At 35.0% G+C, this 22,083-nt stretch overlaps 1 long non-coding RNA gene across 2 annotated transcripts in view; it reads right to left on the bottom strand.

Annotated features, from left to right (window-relative positions):
• The window catches only part of LOC137481907 (uncharacterized), a 32,326-nt gene that overhangs the window by 8,996 nt on the left and 1,247 nt on the right, over positions 1-22,083 (bottom strand). For both annotated transcript variants that reach the window (XR_011003753.1, XR_011003752.1), the window contains exon 2: positions 17,999-18,145. This is a non-coding gene — a long non-coding RNA (uncharacterized lncRNA). The remainder of the gene's footprint in view (positions 1-17,998; positions 18,146-22,083) is intronic.

Below are 22,083 nucleotides of genomic sequence, written 5' to 3'. Positions count from 1 at the left end.
TTTAAAAAAACCACAATTCACTTGTGGAATTATCCTATCCTTCAAAATTAATACTTCAAGCTTATTGCAAACAAAACTTGTATACAAGTAATTACATACTGTATTAAGAAAGAGGTAGAAAGCAAACTTCATTTAAGCAGTGGCAAAGGCTTGCAGAATAATCTGCAATTGCAACAATTCCACATTGCTGTTTCATGGCCAAGTCAATTATGTTTTCCTTGCCATAAGCCCCCAAGATCATTTTGAGCTTTAGTTAACACCTAGAAAAATAAGGATATAATTAGGTAAAAATTGGCCAGTACACATATTCATATAATTTATTGACAAATTACAAGACTTCCAAACATATTAATAAACAGATGTGACTGTGATTTTCATCCTTCGTGATATCCTAAAGATCAATGCCAATTTCAGCTGCACTGGGTAAAGTCTGAAGAAAGACTAGTGGACTCAAAAACTTCAGGTAACTTATTTCTTGAGTATCAATCTTAGTATATCTGTGGTGACATTCAAATTTTGTGCTTTTGCTGTACTCTACTACATGAGGCATTTTTATTAAGAAAAACATACTTCTGTACTTATAACTTGAAATTTAAGTGAGTAAATGGCTTTGAAGTGCAAAGATCATGAGGAGTTTCATTGCTAAAAGGAAGAAAATGTTTTTGCAGAAATGTTTTTCATCTTAAGCACATGTCAACAAAACAGGCTTTTGTATGCTTTACCACTAATAACAATGAATCTTGATTTTTCCGTAAATTCTGCTATAAGTAAGATATAACAATGAGAAGAAGACCATTAAAAATCAAAAATTAATGAACTACAACAAAAGTTTTGTAACTGTATGAATGAAGCATTAAGGAAAAACTCTGCTTGTTTAAGGAAAAGATGCGCAGAAGTGTGAGGGGGACAAGCAGAAGGGAGAGGAGAAGAGAGAAAAAGGAGAGACGCTGACTCTGAAGTCACAGGTGCAACCTGACAGAAAGAGGTTGAAGGAACACAACTTGCCAGCATCATCCTCTAATCAGTGTGCGAGTGCTGCACAACACACTGGGGTTTCAGCCATACCAATGGCTTGTTCCCTTACCCAGACAGCAGCTCTGCCCTGGCCACACACAAACACTTAACCTTGCAGAGGAAGAATGAAAAGTCAAGGTTTTATTGTCTAAGGCAATGATGAAAAAATTAAAAAAAAAATCAGATGCTTATGATTCCAACTTTGTTTTCATATAAAACATGTTGGCCTTCTGGAAAAGATTAGAAGAAAGCCAAGAAAGCTCTATTACAGAGAGGAAAACAATAGTTATGTTTGTAACCCATATTGAATATATGTTATGATGGTTTTGTTATGTCAGACATTTTAAAAATCATGGAATGGTTTGTATTAGGAATGGACACTTACAGAGAACATGAATTCTTAAAGCAAGAAAGGAAAACTAGGTAAAATTCTTAATTAAGTTCACATTAGGGTAGATCCCTGAAAACAAGCAGAGAGCATACTTACTTTAAAATAACATTAAACTGGATTATTTGTATTCACATTCATAGACTTTCACAGATTTCAAGCTAGGAATTCTGAGGTATGGATTACTTGAACAATGTAGATATTCTAAGTGTTTTAAATACTAGCATAATACCTCAGAATCCATATTATTTCAGTAGATTTAGCTCTAATTAGAATTTAGATTTGCCTACCTTTGCAGCAAAACTGTAGTTCTGATTCAACAAGTCCTCCTGCATTTATGCATATCTTTACATTAAGAAGAATATTCAAGCCACATGATTATTTTAAACCTCTATTTCAAGATGAATATGTTGGCCTGTTAATGAGTTTTTGAATCAGTAACCCCAGGAGAAGCACTTACACCAAAGCAGTTGGATGCCAAAGACATTGGCACCCCATTGCTGGATGAAGCTGTTCAAAAACAGTTCTATCTGTCCCTTTACAACAAAGCTTTATCTGATCATTGGGATTTCTAAATGAAAAAGACAAGAAGAATTTAAAATGAAACCCCCTGTTTGTTAGTCATTGTTATTGGTTATTTTAAAGGTTGGTTGATCTTCCAGGTTTAATTGCATTTTTATTGTACATACCAATTTTAAAAACAGCTATTACACAGAAATAGCCCAAGTGTATTTTTTAACTCCACTGACTTTGGGGCTTCCTAGCTCAGTTTTAAATTATTACAGCAGGTGCCAAATTTGACTCCTTGCATTGGTTGGCTCAGAGAAGACAGCCCTAGGCACCACAAAAAGAACTCTAATTAAATGCATAAATATTAATAAATAAATATTAGCAAAATTTTAATGAAGATTACACATAGTAAAGAATAAGTCTCATTCTTTAGAGTTCAGTTTCCAGATTCACCTGATGATGGTTTAACCCCTAGAGAAACATCACTGTTCATCTCTCACAATAATTAAACCTGCTGCTCCCACAATAACTAAAAACCTGCTGCTTAAGCTGCTCTTGGGATCAAATGGACAGCATTGAGACTGGAATTATACTACCAGTCCTTTGAGATATCTACCTAACAAGCATTTCCCTAAAACCTTTACAGAGTGAAATCTTCTTATTTTCAAGAAAATACAAGGAAATAATTTTTTTAAAACTTCACATTTCTAGTATTCTCCTTGTGATCAAGCTCCAAATTCTGTTGTCTTACAAAGTCAGGCTGCATTTTCAGAGCCTTTATAGTAGAACACTTCTTATTTCTCTAAATGTTTTGGGAAAAATAGATATGATCCCCTAGATATATGCTGTATACTGCAGACTGAAAACTAAGGCTCAAAACAAGTACAGTGCATGAAACAGCTTGTGTTTATTTAAAGAGTATTGGAATGCCAGTGATTCTTTTCAGCTGTCCCATTACTTTTTCCCTTCTCGACTTTTGTTTAATTTTTTTCCATGGTCCTAATTAGTTAACACTCAAATTTGGAAAAACCAGCAAATGTATAATCCTGTGCAGCAGATGGCAAGATATTCCAAAGACATGCCACTAACAGGAACTTGGACATCTTTTGATGCTAGACAAAAGCCAACACTTGTAGCAGCCAACTGGAACCAATTCTTTACAGTGACAGAGATGGCTTCCTACAGCTTGTAGGAGGAACAGAGAACTAAGTGTGAAATCACTGGCCACCCACATATATAGAGGTGACATAAATTAAGTACCTCAAGCTTGGTCACTGGTTCCAAATTAACAAAACATTTGTCCTTAACTCACATAACCTAAATTTTCAGAGTGTAAGGCAATATAGAGTGTCAAAAGTCAACTGTACTGGTTAACACCAGTTAAGCAGTTGCTAAAGTGCATAGCTCAATTCTATATGCAATAAATTGCCTGTTGCACAATCTGAAGTACATTTGGTTTCATACATCCCTCAAAGTATGTGTTTAATTTTGATAGATATAATTTTTTTCATACTAAAAATCACTGGCAGATTTTGTTTTCATTTTTCACGTTTTCCAGAGTCAAAAGTCTTCTATCATGAACTATGCATTTTGAGTTATACATACATCACTGCTTATTTTCCTTATTACCACTGTCAGTGTTTTAAAGCTGATACTTCGATTAATAAACAAATAATTTACATAACTGTTTAATAAATATGAGTTAAATTTAAAAATACCAATCAGATCATCCTGCTAAAATTCCTAACTCTATGTATATCACACTTATCACACTCAAATCTGAATATAAAACACAAGCTTTAGAATTTTATTTTCAGGCTCTATCCAACACCATTCAGTTTTAGACATCTGCATTGTCTGGCTAAATCAGATTTTAAAGATAGGGGAGTTACAGGCTTTCTTTTCACAACCAATGTAATTCCTCTGGAGAACTGCATTCAGAGATGGTGTTTAAGCTGTGTGCACTGAACAGCTTTTTGGAAGAGTCTTCACTTTTTTTTACCAGAAAAATAATCTATGGAGACAAAGGGAAGTCTAAAAAACATGAATATACTGCTTTGACTATCATTTCCCTATTTGCCTGTACTAAGTAAACCTGTTAATATATGACTATTCTCTCACCTATTTAAATTTACACTGGCTAATTACTGTAAAGATAAAGCCCAAAGGCGGTAAAAGTTTCACTGAGCTATTGCTGGACAAGACTGAGTAGCTGACTCCTCAGCAAGGCTAATTTCAGTAGTCATACTAAAATTTCAGTTTTGTCCCACTAAAAAAAAGAACCTTATGTAAATGTTATTTAGTATAAAAAAGTCTCAGCTATTCAGTGGTTCTTTTTACACCAGCATTATGTGAAAACGAGTAATTTGAGGTCTCAGCTCTAGAAGACTGTACAGTATAGTAGAATAAAAGTAATGGGGTCTGTTCACAGCTATGTTGGGCTGACTGCAAGCTAGAATTCCTGGATTTCGTCCTTGTTCCTTTGAAGTATTACACAACTAACTTACCATACCTTTTTTCACTCTATATTATTCACTTATAAAATTGGGGTCTTTTAGATCTTGCCCAAAAGACATTGCACATAAGCTAAGTGCTTTCACCATAGGAAAGCAAAGAATTAACTATGAACTTTGCATGTTAGGAACGTGACATTAACAAAGTATAACTTATCCAGTCTCATCCATGTCACTTAAAAGAGCACAAAACTCCCCAGTGACTGGTGATAATAGGCAGGGATGATGACACGATAGTGGGATTTACAAGTAAAATCTTGCTAAAGTCCTACTTGACTTTGTCTTCCCTGTGGTTTCTTTTTTAAAAACAGGGATGTAAGTCTGAAGTTTTTTATGTCAGTTCTTCATTTTGTGAACTGTTTTAAAAGAAAAACATAAATACACTTCCAGCCATGTATGGTATCAGGAGAATTATGTACTAAACCATGGATATTTCACTAGGCAGATCACAGAATCATAATGTGCTCAGTTGGAAGGGACCCACAAGGATCATCAAGTCCAACTCCTGGCCCTGCACAGCACCATCCCCAAGAGTCACACCATGTGCCCAAGGGTATTGTTCAAACACTTCTTGAACTCTGTCAGCTTGGTGCTGTTTATTTTTCTCCTTCTCCATTTCATAAATTGTCAGAATGACCACATGGTGTTGGATGTTTCCTTGTAAAGGACTCCTAAACCTTTTGCTAGTATAGAATTTAGTATTAACAGTCATGAAAATATGTAAACTTGCCATAAGTTACATAAAACAGATCACAACAACAGTCAAAAATCAGACTGCTAGACACGACTGTATTAAATGCACAATGGCATATACTGCACTTTCATACAGAAGTAATACCCAAGTATGTGAAGCTTCTGATATTTTTAGATTTTCCTTACTTGGTAAATTGTAATGCCTATAAAATTCTAATAGGAGACTAAAGAAATGAACTCTAGTTCAATATAAATATTTGTTCCCGTGTTAAAAGTATCTGCACAAGCTTAACAATTGTATATTATTTCAGAAAAACTACACTTTTTTTTCTAGATCAACAAGTGAGATTTATTCAAGATAGCAATCTCATATTTTCATTATTATTAAAAGGTTGTAAATATACCATTACAAAAAACTCTTTGTGCTGGCCAGCATTGACTTAGATCCGTAAATCCTAAAAACAAACCTTACATGTTTCAGGACTAATAATTTCATATTCTTCCCAGAAAATTTGTTTGTGAAGTCACTCATGAGTTTATAAATAAGAGTCATGTAATGTATAAACAGGACCTTAAGGAATCCTTTTCTATATTCCAATACAGGATGTAATATTCCCCCAAGTCCATCCTAGTTAACATCAAACAACTTTGTCTAAAACATTGGAAAAAAAACTTTTCATTCAAGCTACAAGCATCCCCAAAACAGTGAAATTAGAAGGTCCATATTTGCTACCATATATTCAAAATAACATAAAAACTTTAACTCCTCTAGATTAATCAATTCAAGTTCTTATATTTATAATAAGCATATCATCCTTCAAAGGAAATTGATAAATCCCTTATGCCACACTGTTCTGTCACTGCATCCTCCTTGACTGCTTATTAAATGACTGTACCAGTCCCCCTGTCTATTGAAATACACAAGTGAGTGGAAATAAACAGATTAGTTACATGTTAAATGTAACATTTAAAGGTACCTAGCTGCTCAGCATGTGCTATAACTATAGACACTGTTTTAAACCTAAACAGATTCCATTTATTCATTTGAATTGACTTGATAGAAATCCTCCTCCTCTCCTAAAGGAAGTAGGGTTCCAAACATTTCTGAAGAATTACAATACCTTCTCCCCTTGGTACAACTTCTGCTAAGAAAGTTTTCACTTCTCAGCTAGATAGATCACATCCCTTTTTTACCTGCATCAGGCATTAAATTGCTTATACCAACAGCACGGCCTTTCTGCCCCTATGAAATGAGGGCAGAACTTTGTGGGGGGGAAACCACACAGAAGTTCCAGTTTAGTCTGTGCAGGAAGATCTCCTGACCCTCCCTCCACAACTTAGTGTCTTAAAAGAGGAAAATCTATATTCTACAAGCAACAAGGAGGAGAGAGCCTGATTTAAATGAGTAAGACTTCTAAAGAGAGCTGGGCAGAATTTTACAGTATAAGATGCCAATAAGTTCCTATTTCCAAGCTCTGTAGAAATTATCTGCAAGAAAATCAATCCTCTATCATATTCCCTAATGGTACCTTGACTTTCCCCACTCTTCAGAGCAAGAACTTTGGTTTTCTAGCCAGGACTTCCACTTTGGTAACTTTCTGATACTTTCACACTCCTAGACATGAACTACCTTAATCTGTCCAGCCATATTCACATTGATCTTTCTACCACAAGTGGGACCAACTGAGAGTCAATCCAAAAGTCAAGCATTTATTTCACTGGCATCCTTATCTACCTAGTCAAAAAATATACTTGCAACTTCCTGACCCTTTCCTTAGGAAATTCCAGGATAACTTTTCATTTGTCAGAAACTAATAAGAAGCAGTATTTAAGAGGGTGACAGACAGAAAAATGACATTTCTGAGTGAATCTTATGATAAACTGTTGTACTAGGATCCCAATCTTTGTCTCTTTAAAGTGCATTTCACAAGTTAAAGAAATTTCAGTGCAGCCAAAGTGTAAATAAACAGGAAATTCAACAGGAATACTAGAAAGGGACTCATAGAAAATTACCAGCCAATAAAAACTATCACTAAAGTCTACCTTTTACGTTTCACTGTTCTAAGCAGACATGTTCTTGAGAACAATTGCAGGAGGGCCTAGCAAATAATTTCCGTAGTCAGAGCAGTGGTGCAAAGGCTGTAAACAGAACTAGGAACATATTACAGTTAAAATTGAACAACTGGACTTATAGTATGCCCTTTTCTGGCTACGGAGAGTGAAATTTCAAGCTATTGAAAGTTTAGAAGACATCAATGTCCCACAGAGCACTGCATTATAGAACACTGTGAGTCTGAATATCAAACCAGCCATTCTCTACTCAAGTATTACAACCTTGTTTTTAATTACAACTAAGTACAGGACGTAAAACATTACCAGCATGGCTAGATGATATGGGCTTAATATGCCATGGGTTTAGTGAGGATATATGTTCACAGCCTATTTGTACATATAATGTATAAACCATATCAGCATGAGTTTGAGTAACAAACCAGCATGAGAACACAATAATTCTTTCAATCAAAATACTATCTCCTGACCAAGAGTTTTGACCTTACAGGAAAAAAACTCCACCATATTTTTTGCAGACAAGATATATAAAATATTTATTGTGGAAGAAAGGGGATATGATTTTGCATTTATACTATGGAAGGGTGAGGTATAACTGTACTCCAGTATAAAGTATACAAACAGTGATTATTTTAAATTAGTACTGTAGAGTCTGGAATTTACTATGCCATTTTTGTGGGGAAAAAAAACCCATAAAACCAACAACAATGTGTAAGTTTGCCCAATAACAAAACTGATAACTACTACTCTGACCTAATCAACTGGTTCTCTTTAGATTTAAAAACACTCCAAATTCGAGTAATAAATACACCCTGTATTAAATATTGTTATAGTAAAAGGTCACCAAGCACTCCAGAAAGTTTCAAGAAGACATGTAACAAATATAAGACTATCACTTAACTTCTGAGACATTCCAAAAGTTTAAACTTCACTAAAAATTAAATATTTCTTGTTTTCATTGTTTCTCTACAAAATATTAGGAGACAATATGAGTGAGAAAAGAAGATAAAAGATTAACCAAAATCTTGCTTTAACATTTGAAATTATAATTTAAAAATCCTATTTGTTGACAGAGCAGTAAGTCGTGTTTCAAACTGAACTTGTGCTGCTTTTTGGGGACTTGTTAGAAGAGTGAAAGCTGAACAGTTTGCTTCCTATTTCTTGTCAGAGCCAGAGACTTAAAGCTCAAGATTGTTTTGAGTCGGGGAAAGGTTGCTTTAGATCACTAATGAAAAACAAATGGGGGGATTAAGGCAGAAGACAATAGAAAGGAATAAAATATGTAAAAATTCCTAATTTTTATTCTTCTCCAGTGTTAATGTTGAAAACAATCCCTTCTTTGGGTGAACCTAGTTGAGAGTATTGCCCAAAAGCTTATTGCATTTTAAAAACATTATTTTGTAAATATTTCATGTCAAACTATCAAACTAAAACAAAATACAATACCCTAGGATACAAGTTCTTAAGAATTATTGCTTGAGAAGACTGGTTAAGTTTCACATTAAGCAAAAAAAAAAAGGGCTTTTAATACTTCAAATAATTTATCCCTTCACTCAGACCTATAAAAAAAAAACACAGAAGGAAAACCAAAATGAAAGCAAAGAAAAATAAGGTGAAAATGCTGTCAGTAAACACATACTTGCCCAGAGTAAAGATATGGCCAAAACCTGGCATCATTGATGGCAATTTATCAAGATTTTGTGACAAATATGACTGCTATGTTTTTGAGCAGACCTGCAGTCTAACCTATTTGTGCTAAATCTACACAAAATAGCAAGTTCTCTACATATTTCTACACATCCATGTAACACTTTCAAGACTTTAAATTATCTAGATCATATTGGTGTTTGAGCATTTTTTTTGTGACAAGCACTACTACATATATAGATGTTTAATGATGTCACCCTTACTTTCCTCCTTTTTCATTCTGTAATCAATGTAAAAGAAAGCCCTTTTAATTACAAATGTTTTAAGTCACAGGTAGTCATTTAAAGTTACAGTAGTACAGAAATCTAGTGCTAAAGTACAAAATGGGTGCTTAAGATCCTCTATGGACATCAACACTGTGCTCATTTATTAACAGCCTTCTTTTAAAAAAGGTATCAGATTTCATGTTATTTTATTGGTGACAAAAGAGTTTAACTTCTTCCACAAGATTCTTCAGTGATTCATACAGACCAAAGCAGTCTTTGACAAACCACTGCATGCATAAGCACAGAGAAAAAATAGTGGTTGACAGAGAAAGGAAATTAAAACAAGCAAAGCAAAAGATGTAGATAAATGAAATGAAAGCAGAAATGGGACAAGTCTTTTTCACTTCCTTGAAAAATATTTCCTGTTGCCAGTATTTGCAATGATCTTATTGGTATTTGTTATAATGGAGGAAAGACATGCTCATTGCTAAATGTAAGAACTGAAATAAAGTGGAAGTCTATTGACATTTTTACCTAAAGGCACAGTGAGTGTAACAATGCAGATTTGAGGGGCTCCGTAATGTCAAATAGAGGAGCACATCACATATCTTGTTTCCTGGAATCATTAAGTTAGTAGCATGCTTCCCTCTAACAATAATATGGCAGCTACTGGAGTCAATTTCAGACCAAAAGTACTTAAGGCAGACAGTTTTCCTTTACTTTTAGCTTAAATTCTAATTTACTTGTTTTATAGACTGAAAAAAACCAGTTTAGGTATTTATAGAAATGTGAAATATGCTCTGCACTATCAATGCACTAGGTCATTTGGCTTAGACATGCACAATACTTCCCTTTAATACTGATCCAAGTACATGTTGTTCTGGAAACCGTTCAATAGCAGCATTTTCATCGAGAGCCAGAATGCGCTCGTTTTCCATTTCTATTGTCTTCTGCACTTTATCTTAAGTGGGGAAACGTATATTAGTTGCAGCATATTTAAATTAATTTTATTTAGTTTTACAGGTGCTCTAATGCATTTGGATAATCTTTAAAGAAACAGCTGTAGGAAATGTAATTATCTTCAGAATTATTTCTTCAGATAATTTGTAGAACAAAGCCCAGTCAAAATAGAAGTTTCAAGAAGGAAGTTTAAATCTTTACTAGCAATCTAAATGGGATCTCAGATCCACAGTCTTCAGTTTTATATCCCAAACAAATGCTAAATATCTTAGCTCACTCAGATCTAGATGACACTGCCTCGACATCTACTGTTCATCTATTAAGTATGAAATCAACAATTAAAGCAAGTGTTTGGCTACCAAATTGTGCTCAATACAGAAATTAAGCACAATCCTATGGCAGTCCTGTATGGACACACCGAATTGTGGACTGCCTTCCTTAGAAGAATAAGTCACCACAAAACCTGACAGACAACATTCAGAAGGAACCAAGAAGCACAATTAAAACCCCAGATCTTTGCTAGCAACAGGTATCCATGAGATCCTGTAACACAGAGCCAGGTAATTCAAAGTCACAGATCCCTATTTGGTCCTGAAATTATTTTCTTACAGATGGAAAAGAAGAGAGCTCTTAAGCAGTGAAACAGTGCCTGGCTTCACAAGAATATGACTTGTAAACAGTAACACATCACTGTGGTTTACAAAGCCTTGCATTTAGTTTCTAAAGACTCTAGCTTGAGGAACACTTAAAAAATAGTGTACTAACAAACCAGACTCTTCTGCAAATAAACACAATCCTAAAACTTCTTACTGTGACTTGCCACCTGTGAAAGTGCTTTTTCCTTCAAGGCCTTTTACCTAACAACAGTGGAAGGAATCAACACAAAGGCTTTACACGCACAGGTTCAGTTTAACAACTGTAAGAGGCAAATGTTCATGCTTATTCAAAAATCAAGAAAGCTCCTCTCAGGGCGTTGAAATTATGCCCTTTGAACCCACAAGTTTCAAAACTTAAAGCTCACTTCCATTAAACAACCATCTTTATATGAGCAATTACATTGTGTGGCTCCAATACAAAAAAGTCCAAGTCTGAAGTTTACTATGAAAAACATTTCATAACATTTTATTTGTCCTTTTTAACACAAAATTCCACAGGATGGTCAGGCTGGAAAGCACTGCATCACTGAAACATCCACATTGATTGAGAACAATTAGACACAGCAGCTTATCAGAATGTTTATCAGTAAGCAGAAAATCAGTATTCCTACATGAGAAATACCAAATATTTTGAGTTTTTCCATACAGGAAATTATTAGGCTCCTGATTAAGGCATTCATAGCTCAACACAAGCCATCCAATCCTTTTTGTGAGAGGCAGAACAACACAGTGCCAAGAAGAGATAGCCAAATGAACTGCTTCTGCACTGATCCATACTTAGAAGCAGTAAAGTTTAATTACTGGAATGGCCTGCACAGGCTGCTTAGCCTATCCACAGTGCTGTATACAGGTACCCCTGATCACAGTACCTGAAGATTCATTTTCCTCATCTGGTATGATTTTCAAGGCTTCAAAAGATTCTTTACACCTCCCACCCTCCAGAAACACTTTCTAAGCAAGTTGGTTTTCAGTAAGCATTTTTTTAGACCATGTTCCTTTAAATCATTAAGAAATAGTTTATATATGCTGGACATCTACAGATAACCTTTAGAAAATTACCTAAACCGTGAGACCTCTAACTTTGAAAGCCTTTTATTAATAGTAAAACTACCAGTCTTCCTTTGGTTAGTTTTGCAAACTCATTGATAACCTTTTGCAACACAATATTTGGACTGCTTTGCACTTGTGATCTTGGGGCACTAACTATATCTGAAAGACTTTTTTGTCATTCTGCTCCATTCTTAAATGGAATAGACTCAAAACTCAAAAGCACTTCCTCATCTACAGAACTTACAGTATATGCTCAAATAAGTTCTATAAATCCTAATTCATTCCAATAGTTTTATGGCTTTTAACTAGCTGTATACCTATTAAATATATGCAGCAGACGAGTTCTTAAATCTTTGATCTGTTTATAGCCCAAATGACACTACTGTTTAGTCCAGCCAAACTTCTACCAGAAAGTAACAATAAGCAAAATACAGCTTCATGAATGCTCATAAAATTATAATGTTCCAGCACGTAAAAGAAAATTAAAAGTATGCAGAAACATCTTTCATTCCTTTTCTGGTAAAAATTATAAAAAGGCTTCATGCACTTTAAATCAGTCTATTTTAATTTATGTTACAAATGCAATTCCTCCTATAGCTCTGAGCAAACCTACTTTAGTACAGCAAGAGAGGATTCAAATTTACAAAAGAAGGCATCCCTTTCATATAATAAAACAGCTTTCTCCTAAGTTTCCAAGACAGGCTATATTTTCTGTGTTTTATTATTAATTCCCCAAAGATATCTGGGGCCCATCAACCTCCTACAAACCATGGAAATAGGTCCTCCATTCCAAAAGAAACAGGAAAAGCAGTAGGAGACAGTACCAGTGATATTCTGTCCATGATAAAGCTGTTATTTTCATTCCTCCTATAGCATAACCAGACAGTCTAAAGCTGTCAGGGAGTTGGAGTGAAAACATAACAGTTGATGTGAAAATGAAAAATAAGTGTTGATGTCTCATGAGCTAAGAATTTGGATCAAAGAAAACCCAAAAGTATCAGCAAAGCTGTCTGTATATCATCAAGATTCCAATGAGCAAATCCTCAGCTGGAGATCTGCCCCCTACACTTCATCCTGTGTACCAAGCACATTTGGACAAGGATTCTGTCTCTCCCCAAATCACAGCCTTTTCTACAGTCACTGAGGAGAAAAAAGGCAATGAACTGACCTACACAAACCCAACCAAACTTTGGTCAAGTTAAATGCCTCACTATGTAAATGCCAGACAAAACAGCACTGGTGCTATCAGGCATCCCAGCCCTACTAACACAAGAACAAGGAATTGAATGTTTTTGCAGAATGGGACTACTTAAGGGCAGCTGAACAACTTGGAGCTTTTAGCATGAAACAGGACAAGTCAGAAAGGTATTGGCATCTGGTAATAGTATGAGAAAACCTGATCCGGGCACACTAAGTCCCAGAGTCCAGCACTCTAGAGGTCTGCAACCAGTCGTGTTTGAGACATGAAAAAATCTACAGCAATTACAAAATAGCAGCGGAACAAAGTACTTCAGTTTTAAACACAATTAAAGTTTTACCAGTTCAGTATCCAATTACAGACTGAATCCTCTCACCTTTCCTCATTTCTCTTTGATGTCAGGTGCCCTTTAACAGGCACTGTACAAGGTTTCCAGCTTTGAGACATCAAGAGGACAGTACTTCAGCTTTCCTTTTTTGAGCATACTTAGAGTCAGAAGAGTGAGCTATAAGTTTCAAATATTTGTGGTTTAAGTCAAAATAGCTCTAAAATAAAATTATGAATAGCCTATCAGAAGAGCTATGGGAGATGACTACAGGAATATACTCAAAACTGGCAATATTACTTACCTTTTGGAGAAAAACTTTTAACCCATATACGAAGTGATCAAGGATGACAATTTTCAGTTATGCTGTGTTTATAAAAGAACCTACCTCTTCAAGAACAAAAATTAAATTTGATGCTAGAGAAAGTATCCAAAAATTGCAACATAGCCAAACCCTTTAATATTTTAGTGTTCTTAATTGAGAGAAATCCATGACAAAAAAAAAAAAGCCTTAAAGGTATTTAAATTTTTTTTGTGGTTTAATTCATTATTAAAAAAAAAAAAAAACAAACAAGCAAAAAACCCCACATTTGAAGAAACTAGTATGAATAACCCTTCATTCAACATATGCCCTCAGTATGAGGATTTTTAGGCAAGTCCAAAGGAAGCTTTGCCCAGTTACTTGAGTGAATTCTTTCCCCATGTTGAGCATATTAGGGTGAAGTGAACCAGGCATCACCTCAGGTCACTCTCCACAGAAAATTTTGGAAACAAAAAGATCTGAGGAAGATTCTGAAAGACTCTGAAGTGAAGCACACATATGTACAAGATCTTGTAGTGAGACTAGTGAGTTGAATTTTTAAACAAGTGAGTTTCATTTTTGTCTTTAAGTGGTTGTGCACCACTGACAGCCAAGAAATAAATCCCATGTAGTCAAAATTATTTTAGGTGGTATCGAGTCCTCCATGTGAACAGAAACTGCTGAACCACTTTTCCCAGAGCAAAACTGTTTCTGTGCATCTCTTACATTACAACACTTCATAAAAATGTGCAGGACCTCCAGCAGGCTCTTCACCAGATGCAAAGAATGCATAATCTTTGGTATTGCCAGTGATGCAGTTTTATTTACTTGATTGCTTTCTGATTACAAAGGAGCTCAGTCTTGTGACATATTGATGCAACTATTGAATGAGACAGTATTGTACATACAATACTGCAGCAGAAGGACAGTTTCAAGTGAAATCTAACGTCCAAGTGAACTGAACTAAGGATCTTGGTTCTCAAAAAAAGTATTCTGTTCTGGCACTGTTTCTAGGTCACTGTAAAATTAACATTTCTGAGATACTTTGATGAAAAACTAAAGATGACTTAAAACCAGTAACACTGAACATCAGAAATCATAATCTTAAATCCATTCTCATTCTATAAAGAAAAAGAAAATGTACTTTGAACTTTAATTGTGCAAATTGAAGTACTATTTCTGTAAGTCCATGATCAGTCACCTTGTTGGCATTACACAAAATATTGTTAGACATCAGCAATTTTGCTTTGGTTCTACCTTTCTGAATCCTAGAGACTCCTTCACCAGTAAAGCACTAAAAACACATTGCCATGTATAAAGTTGTTCAAACCCCATGGAAGAACACAGAGGGCCAGGACAACACAAAGAGAAATCTACTCATTCTAACAGCCAAGCATCAGTTCAGCTTTCACAGAGATAGCCCCTCACTAGACGAGAACCACTCACCAGAAAGGAAGCCAGTCTCAGATTATCACACATCTGTCATAATACTGAGATGGATACCAAAGTGATGAGAAGAGTTAAATAAAATGAGAAACTATAATTATCTTTGTGCACTGAATAAGAGGAGAGTTAGACAGAAAAAATTCTGTCTTGACTGGGCAGATGAACTTACACCACAAATGCATGTGGACAGATGTTCAAACACACACACATACAAAACTGCTTTTGAAGACTGAGAGCTACCCTCATCATTTGCTATATAAGGACAGTGGATCTAAGCTCTGTATTACTCAATTTTCAAACTATTTAATAAGAGAATCTGTTGCTAATGGAAAAGTGAATGTGTTGCTATTTCTGTCAAATCCGTTAGACAAGATGTTTGAGGAACACTCAAAAAGAAAGAAAAGCACAGGAATAGAAACTGTCTATAATATTCATCCCAGAAAGGATCCCATCTATTCCAATTTCACTTGTAGGATGCAAGGAATATAATTGCAATTATGACAGCATGCAAAATTCAAAATTGATTGGACTGCTTTTTATTACTGCTCAGTGTGTGACTTGCATGTGTCAATAATAACAGCAGCATGATTTTAATACAGTATGCTGGGCAAAATGTTTTAAGAAAAGATTTGAACAAGAACCACCAACATCTGTTTATAAGCAAAAGTTTTGCAAATAAAGCAGAGCTGAAGTCAGGAATTTTGATCTCACTTATCTGGATATGACTAGCTGCATTGATGGATGCTTTGTCTGCTGCATGTGGTGCACAAGTGGTGAAAGATTAAGGGCAAGACATCAGAGACACAAGAAAAATTGCTGCGCATCAAGCAGTCCATCTGCTTTGGCCATACAACAGTTACTATCAAGTGACTTAGAGGCCAAATATTAGTCTGCTTCTGAAACTGGGCCATCTAAAAAATAGATTCAAATTCTACTCACTAACACACATTTAAGACTTCTGTGAATTCTCTGTGGATACATTGTTTCACATAAATCACTGCCAGACAAAAGCAGTAATTTTGGTTTATGTTTAAACTCAGGTTTCTTAAATATCACTTAAGGTGGAGTCCGCTGTTTTATTTCTTTATCTGACTTAAGGAATAAAAATAAAGACTTCAATGACTACAAATTTAATACCATGGACTGTAATGCTGTGAGTGTTAACCACCTCTATTTAAAAAAGCTTATATATAAAACCCACACAAATATGAGTCACTATTACACACGTAAGCCACTAAAAATCAAGAACAGCCGAATAAGACTGGTGATAACTCTCTCAAGAAGTTTGCTGCACAGCTTTTAGAAGTTCCCCCTGTTTAAAGCACACTGAAATACCCAAGTTTAGTTAAAAAAAAATTCCCAGATGCACATATAAAATGTTTGGTTAGATGAGGACTGTCACAAGAGCAGCAAGAAGTGAATTAGCTCCCAAACTGCAATCTGATTTCTTTTTTACCATTGCATTGCTCTTGCTAAGGTGGACATTGTACCACACACACCTGTGTTTGTGACCCACTTTTGTAGGAATTCATTAACTGCCTTATAAATTTATATAAAAGGAGAATTAAACATGGAAAGCCAAACACTACCAGCTACATTGCTGTATATATTAAAAAGAAATGTGGATGGTTTTATCTTTTGGAAGAGAATAAGGTAGGGTTATACACAACACAGAAAAATACAGTAGCTCCACAGGACAACATCAATACACAATGATAATGAGACGTGCCTTAAGCACTCTGTTCAAGAGTAGCTGAATAAACTAAAACATCTTGGATTTTAATCACCTAAAGTTAGATCTCAGCACAATTGTTTTCTAAACTTGTTTAAAATTAAGACTGAGAAAACATCACTTGAAATTTCAAATTTACAACTCAACAGTATAAAATGCAAATAAACAGCTATTAGACTTGTAAAATAAACTTATAGTTTAAAATTAAGTCATTAGCTGCAATCTTGTCACCAACGAACACTTCAGATTTTTAGCTGTTCACCTGATTATCAATTTATGGCAAAATTGCAACACTAACCATAAAGATAAGCGAGCACTAGCATAAGAAAAATATTTCAATAAGATGTAGCACTTCCGTTAAAGACAAAAAAATCCCATCCTATGAAATAAAGAGAGTTCATTCTGAATGTAAACCTAAGGACATTAAGTATTCTATAAAATTACTTAGTATTCTCTAGATTATCAAAAAGCACCTCTCATTTAATTAACCTACAGCCAAGTGTTTGGAACACAGCTTAGGTTTGCTATGAAAAACATACCAAATACCACATGTTTTCCAAACTACTTAACTACTATTATTTTAAAAAACTTGACATTTCTCATTAGCAGTTTTCCACTCAACGTGCAGCCCACTTACAGGTTGAAGGGCTAAATCCTGTAATTATTCAAGCTATAAGCCTATTTTTGAATAAATATACTGCTGCTTCTAAGTTTGAAGAACCTTGTCCATTCTTTGAACTCTGGCTACAGTAGGCTTTTTACATCTCTAACAGGCATGTTGTCAATGTTTTTTTTTAATTTAAAAATAATAATTCTCACCCCAACATCCAATAACCGTTACATTTATTACTTTTTTGAAGCTGGCATACACAAAATAACTTTTTTTTAGAAACCCTTTGCTAAAACAAGTTTTTGCTCCCAAAGTAACCTCTTAATGTCAATCTCTGTACATTACCATTACACATTAACAAAATGGAAAGCAACCCAGCTTTTCAAGTCAGCTGTCTTCCTTTAAAAAACTATAAAGAAAGTGACTTCATGTAATTTATTGAGTTTTTCCAATTTAATATCTCTCTCAAAACCAAAGGCTCAAATTCCCCTCAGATATTTTAAATGTGATGTGTCAGAAAACTTGGTTTTGACATGATGCACATGATAATGTTACTTTACAGTTCTCAGGTGAATCTTTTTACTGTGACTTTAAACAAAGCCTTGACCTGGAAGCTTACCAGCTGCAGTATTTCTTTCAGGACACAGCATTCAGAAGGATGCTCTGTGGCGAGATTGTCATTTGTGGTGCTTAGCAACACTAACACAGCATCTTCATAGATAGCAGAGACAGAACCAACTTCAGTATTTCCATGTGTGTATTTTTCCTCCCTCCTGCACAAAAAACAATGCTGCTGTTTCCACCTATCCAGGGCATCCCAGCACATACATTAAAAGGTCCTAAGGGAAGTTTACATTATAAATTCAATTGAATATTTAAGTTTTGCACTGAAATAATCATGCCAGATACATTAAACTCTATGATGGTGAGCTACATAATGCAAGATAAGTACACTAATAACTGATCCCACAGCAACTGCTGCTGTAACAAAGGGAGCTTGTTTGAGTTTCCTGTCAAATTAAGTGTTCTAAGCCAACATAATTTTATTTAGTAGGCACTGTTAGTGTAAAGCTCTGTTAATGTAGCTATGGGAGCTGAATTCCTAAAATGATCAATAAACATTCTAAAAGAAGTTGTGGCTGTGGAGACTAGGTGGCTTCTCATGAGATCCATGTGTATCTATACTGCCTGGGTGTAGCAGCACAGAGAACTGTTTCTGGCTTTCATTTCATGCATAGGGCTCTATCCTGCCACAGCAAACCTGATACTTTTACACATTTTGTCTAAAATTAAAACTCATTTGTGTTGTTCACACTACACCTTTGAGACCCCAACTCCTAACTACCTGTCTTGCTGCCAAGAGCAATTTCTTTGTCTCTCACCATGGGCACAACAGATTTTCCCACACTGAAGAGGAAACACAAATTCCCTATAAACAGGAAAGAATGGACAGAAGACTTTTCATCCCCCTAACATCTTAAGTGTCTGATTTTTCTTACATTTTGCTGGGTTTTGTTACATGTTTTATTGGTTTTCAGAGGCATTCAAGAGAAAACATGGGGAAAATCAATCTCAGTTGTTAAAAATCTCAAGCACTTCTAAAAAATTGGAGCAAGTTAGAGCTATCTGTTTATATAAAGTCCAGAAAGCTCCATTATGATCACATAATGTAGGCATGGCCAATTTGTGGTTCTTGAGCCACATGTAACCTTCAGGCAGTTCAAGTGAAGCTCTAATGGGGCTAAATCACGCAACAAACACATGTCTGCCCTGAGCTGCTGAATAATCCAGACCTGCAGTTCTGGGGTATCATTCATGGTCATGCTCCTCATCTCTTTCATCAGACAGAAATATCTGCAAAGCTCCAATATCAGCAGATAAAAGCAGGCACATTCAAAGTATTAAAGTATTTTCATAATGCTACCTCACAGCATTCATAACTATCATCTTCTGCAGCACCTCCCCCTTTAAAGCATCTATTTCCACTATTTAAAATACCATCATAATTTCATCAGGTTACTTGAGGACAGAGACCACTCAAATTCTTGTCTTCACCACAACACACTGCCTGACTACCAAACATGGCATTTTTCACTTTTTCATTTCTGAAATTCTCTTTAAAAAACAAAAAAAAAGGTCTCCTCTACATCACTTAGATTTTTCTCCTACTTCTCAAATCTTTTTGGTATTAACTTGGCACAAGTACCACCACATAAAAGACAGACTCAGTGTCTATTCGGTCATCTATAAATTACCTTTGAAAAACCACTTATCCCTGAACACAGGAGATTTTTTGTTTAAAGCACTGTGTTAAGCTATGCAGATATAAAACATATCAAAATTTGTTAATTAAGAAATATCAAAATATATTTTAGAAAAAAAAATGTGGTTATAGCAACTGTAAGTTTGGGGGGGAGAAGCATTTCTTTGAGACATACATCAGTATGGCAATTAAAATATTTTAAGTAATAAGATTAGTTTTATGGGTATTTTATAATTATTCCTTAATATGTCAACAGATATATATGGCTGTATATAAGAAAAAAACCCTGCCATTGTAACTGATTTGAGTTTCATTTAAAATTTAATCTTGGAATTTTCTGTATTACTTACATCTCTTCAAAATATCAGATTCTTGCGTAGGGAAATATATACACGCTTGGAAAAATTATACTTACATTTTATTCCAGATTCATTTTCTTTCCAGACTGTTGTAATTACAATAATGGCTTCCTGCTTTTCCCAGCAGATGTCACTGCAAGGCAGGTACAGAGACGGCACACATGTTGAAAGAATTGTGAAGTGCAGCATAAACTGCACAGGTTCCCTTGCCCACACAAAAAGGCATTTTATGATTAATTTAAATTAATTCTAATTTTTTGCTAGATAACTTTAGTTTAACTGCTACAACAGCTATAAATTCCAATTTTAAAGTTTTATTTTCAGCTGTCTTATCCTTTCTATTTCTTTTTAGGACATTTGATTTATCTTACAGTTTTCCTATGCATTATCCTCTAAATTCAGACTACTGTAAATTCATTTTTTGCAAGTGCCCTGTCAGATATTCAACAGGAATCTGAAGGTGAGAGGCTATTAATCCACTCACTTTATCAAACCTGGGTATAACAAAAACATGGGCATACATTTGGGTAGGCAGTCTTGCAAAAGCTTTGGACCAAGAAGCTACTTACCCCCACTCCTATATTCAGTGGTATTCTAGTGAGATGTCACATGACTGAGAAGGTCCTCAGATCCTCTTTAAAAACAAGTACATGAAAACACTTTAATCACTTCAATCTCCCTGTTTGCACTTCTTTCAAGATTATTTTCTTTTGTAAAGGCAAAGGCAATATTTCAGAAAAAATAAACCAAAGCAAAAAAACACATTTACAGAATTTGAAAAGTAAAATTGTGATTACTAGTGACTTCACAAGCTGGAAGCATTCCAGCTTACAAATCTCAGACTAGAACAAAGCCTTTAGCAAGGCAAACAATTAAAAAAGCATTCTTAAAGGGAAAAATAATTTGATCAGCAGATATTTATTTGACGAACAATTGCATATAATAATTTTTACACAGATTCTTCCACAGCAGAACTCCACAAGCTTCACACAAATATACTTTGAACAGTTACATTCTGTTCTGTGCAAAGTACAGCTTTTCCTAAATTGGTTGTCAAGGCTCCATCCAACTCCCACAACACTTAGTGGTATTTTTCAAATTAATTCCCTGGGAGATAACTGATCCCCTGTTGAGCTACTTCTAAGAAAAAAGTTGTCTACACACAATGGAGCAAACAATCCTACAAATTTGGACTTCAATTCTCAACCCCTTTCTAGCAGTGGTAAAAGTAATATAGCCAATGGCTGTTTCCAATCTACAAGCAAGCTATTACTGAGCCTCTTATTTTCATTAAATTTGTAAGAAACAACTGTGGCTTATGTAGCTTTGCCTACAATGAAGTGAATTTAGAGCTTTGAAGAGATCCACCCTGATCTCTAACTTTCTTAAGTAAAAATGAAGACCTTAAAAATGGCACAATCTCCAACAGCTTTGAAAAAAGGCTGACAAAATAAAAAAAGCTGAGAGTCAAAGCACTGTGGGTAAAACATACTGCATGACTTGAGGAAAAGTGTTTCTACTGAGATGTTTAATTTCATAGCAGATTGGAAAAACCAAAATAGAATCTTTAGTTTTATGAAAGCATTTTTCAAGAAGCAGATCTACACAGAACATTCAGAGGGAAAGAATCACTCTTCAGAAAGAGCTCCTCTTTAAATATATTTAATCGGTAGTCACTTTCAGTCTTGTAGATCTATGGGAGAGAACTGTCACATGTGTCTCGTGAGTTTAATTCCCTAGTCACAATTCACATGACTTAACGTGCTTCAAGGATACTTCCTGGACATCTGCACTAGAAATTACCAACAGTGTACTCAGCTATATGTGATTATACCATCTTGCTTCATCAGATGACTCCTCTGGTCTCTAAAGTGTGACTCATGTAAAAGCTAAGTTTAATTCCTAATTTATTTTAAAAAGTTCTGATTTCTTACAATTCCCAAAATGGGTAAAAAGTTAAGTTTCCTTAAAGAATAATTGAGCTATTGTCTAGTTTCTTTCTTCAAATTGCAGACCAACAAAAATTTCCTAACTAAAGAATCCAGCTTATTGAAGAAAGATAGCAAAGATGGTTTAATTGAT

Source organism: Anomalospiza imberbis, chromosome 13 (assembly GCF_031753505.1).
Source record: "Anomalospiza imberbis isolate Cuckoo-Finch-1a 21T00152 chromosome 13, ASM3175350v1, whole genome shotgun sequence".
In the NCBI taxonomy this organism is placed as follows: domain Eukaryota; kingdom Metazoa; phylum Chordata; class Aves; order Passeriformes; family Viduidae; genus Anomalospiza; species Anomalospiza imberbis.
This window is presented reverse-complemented; position numbering and strand designations above follow the sequence as displayed.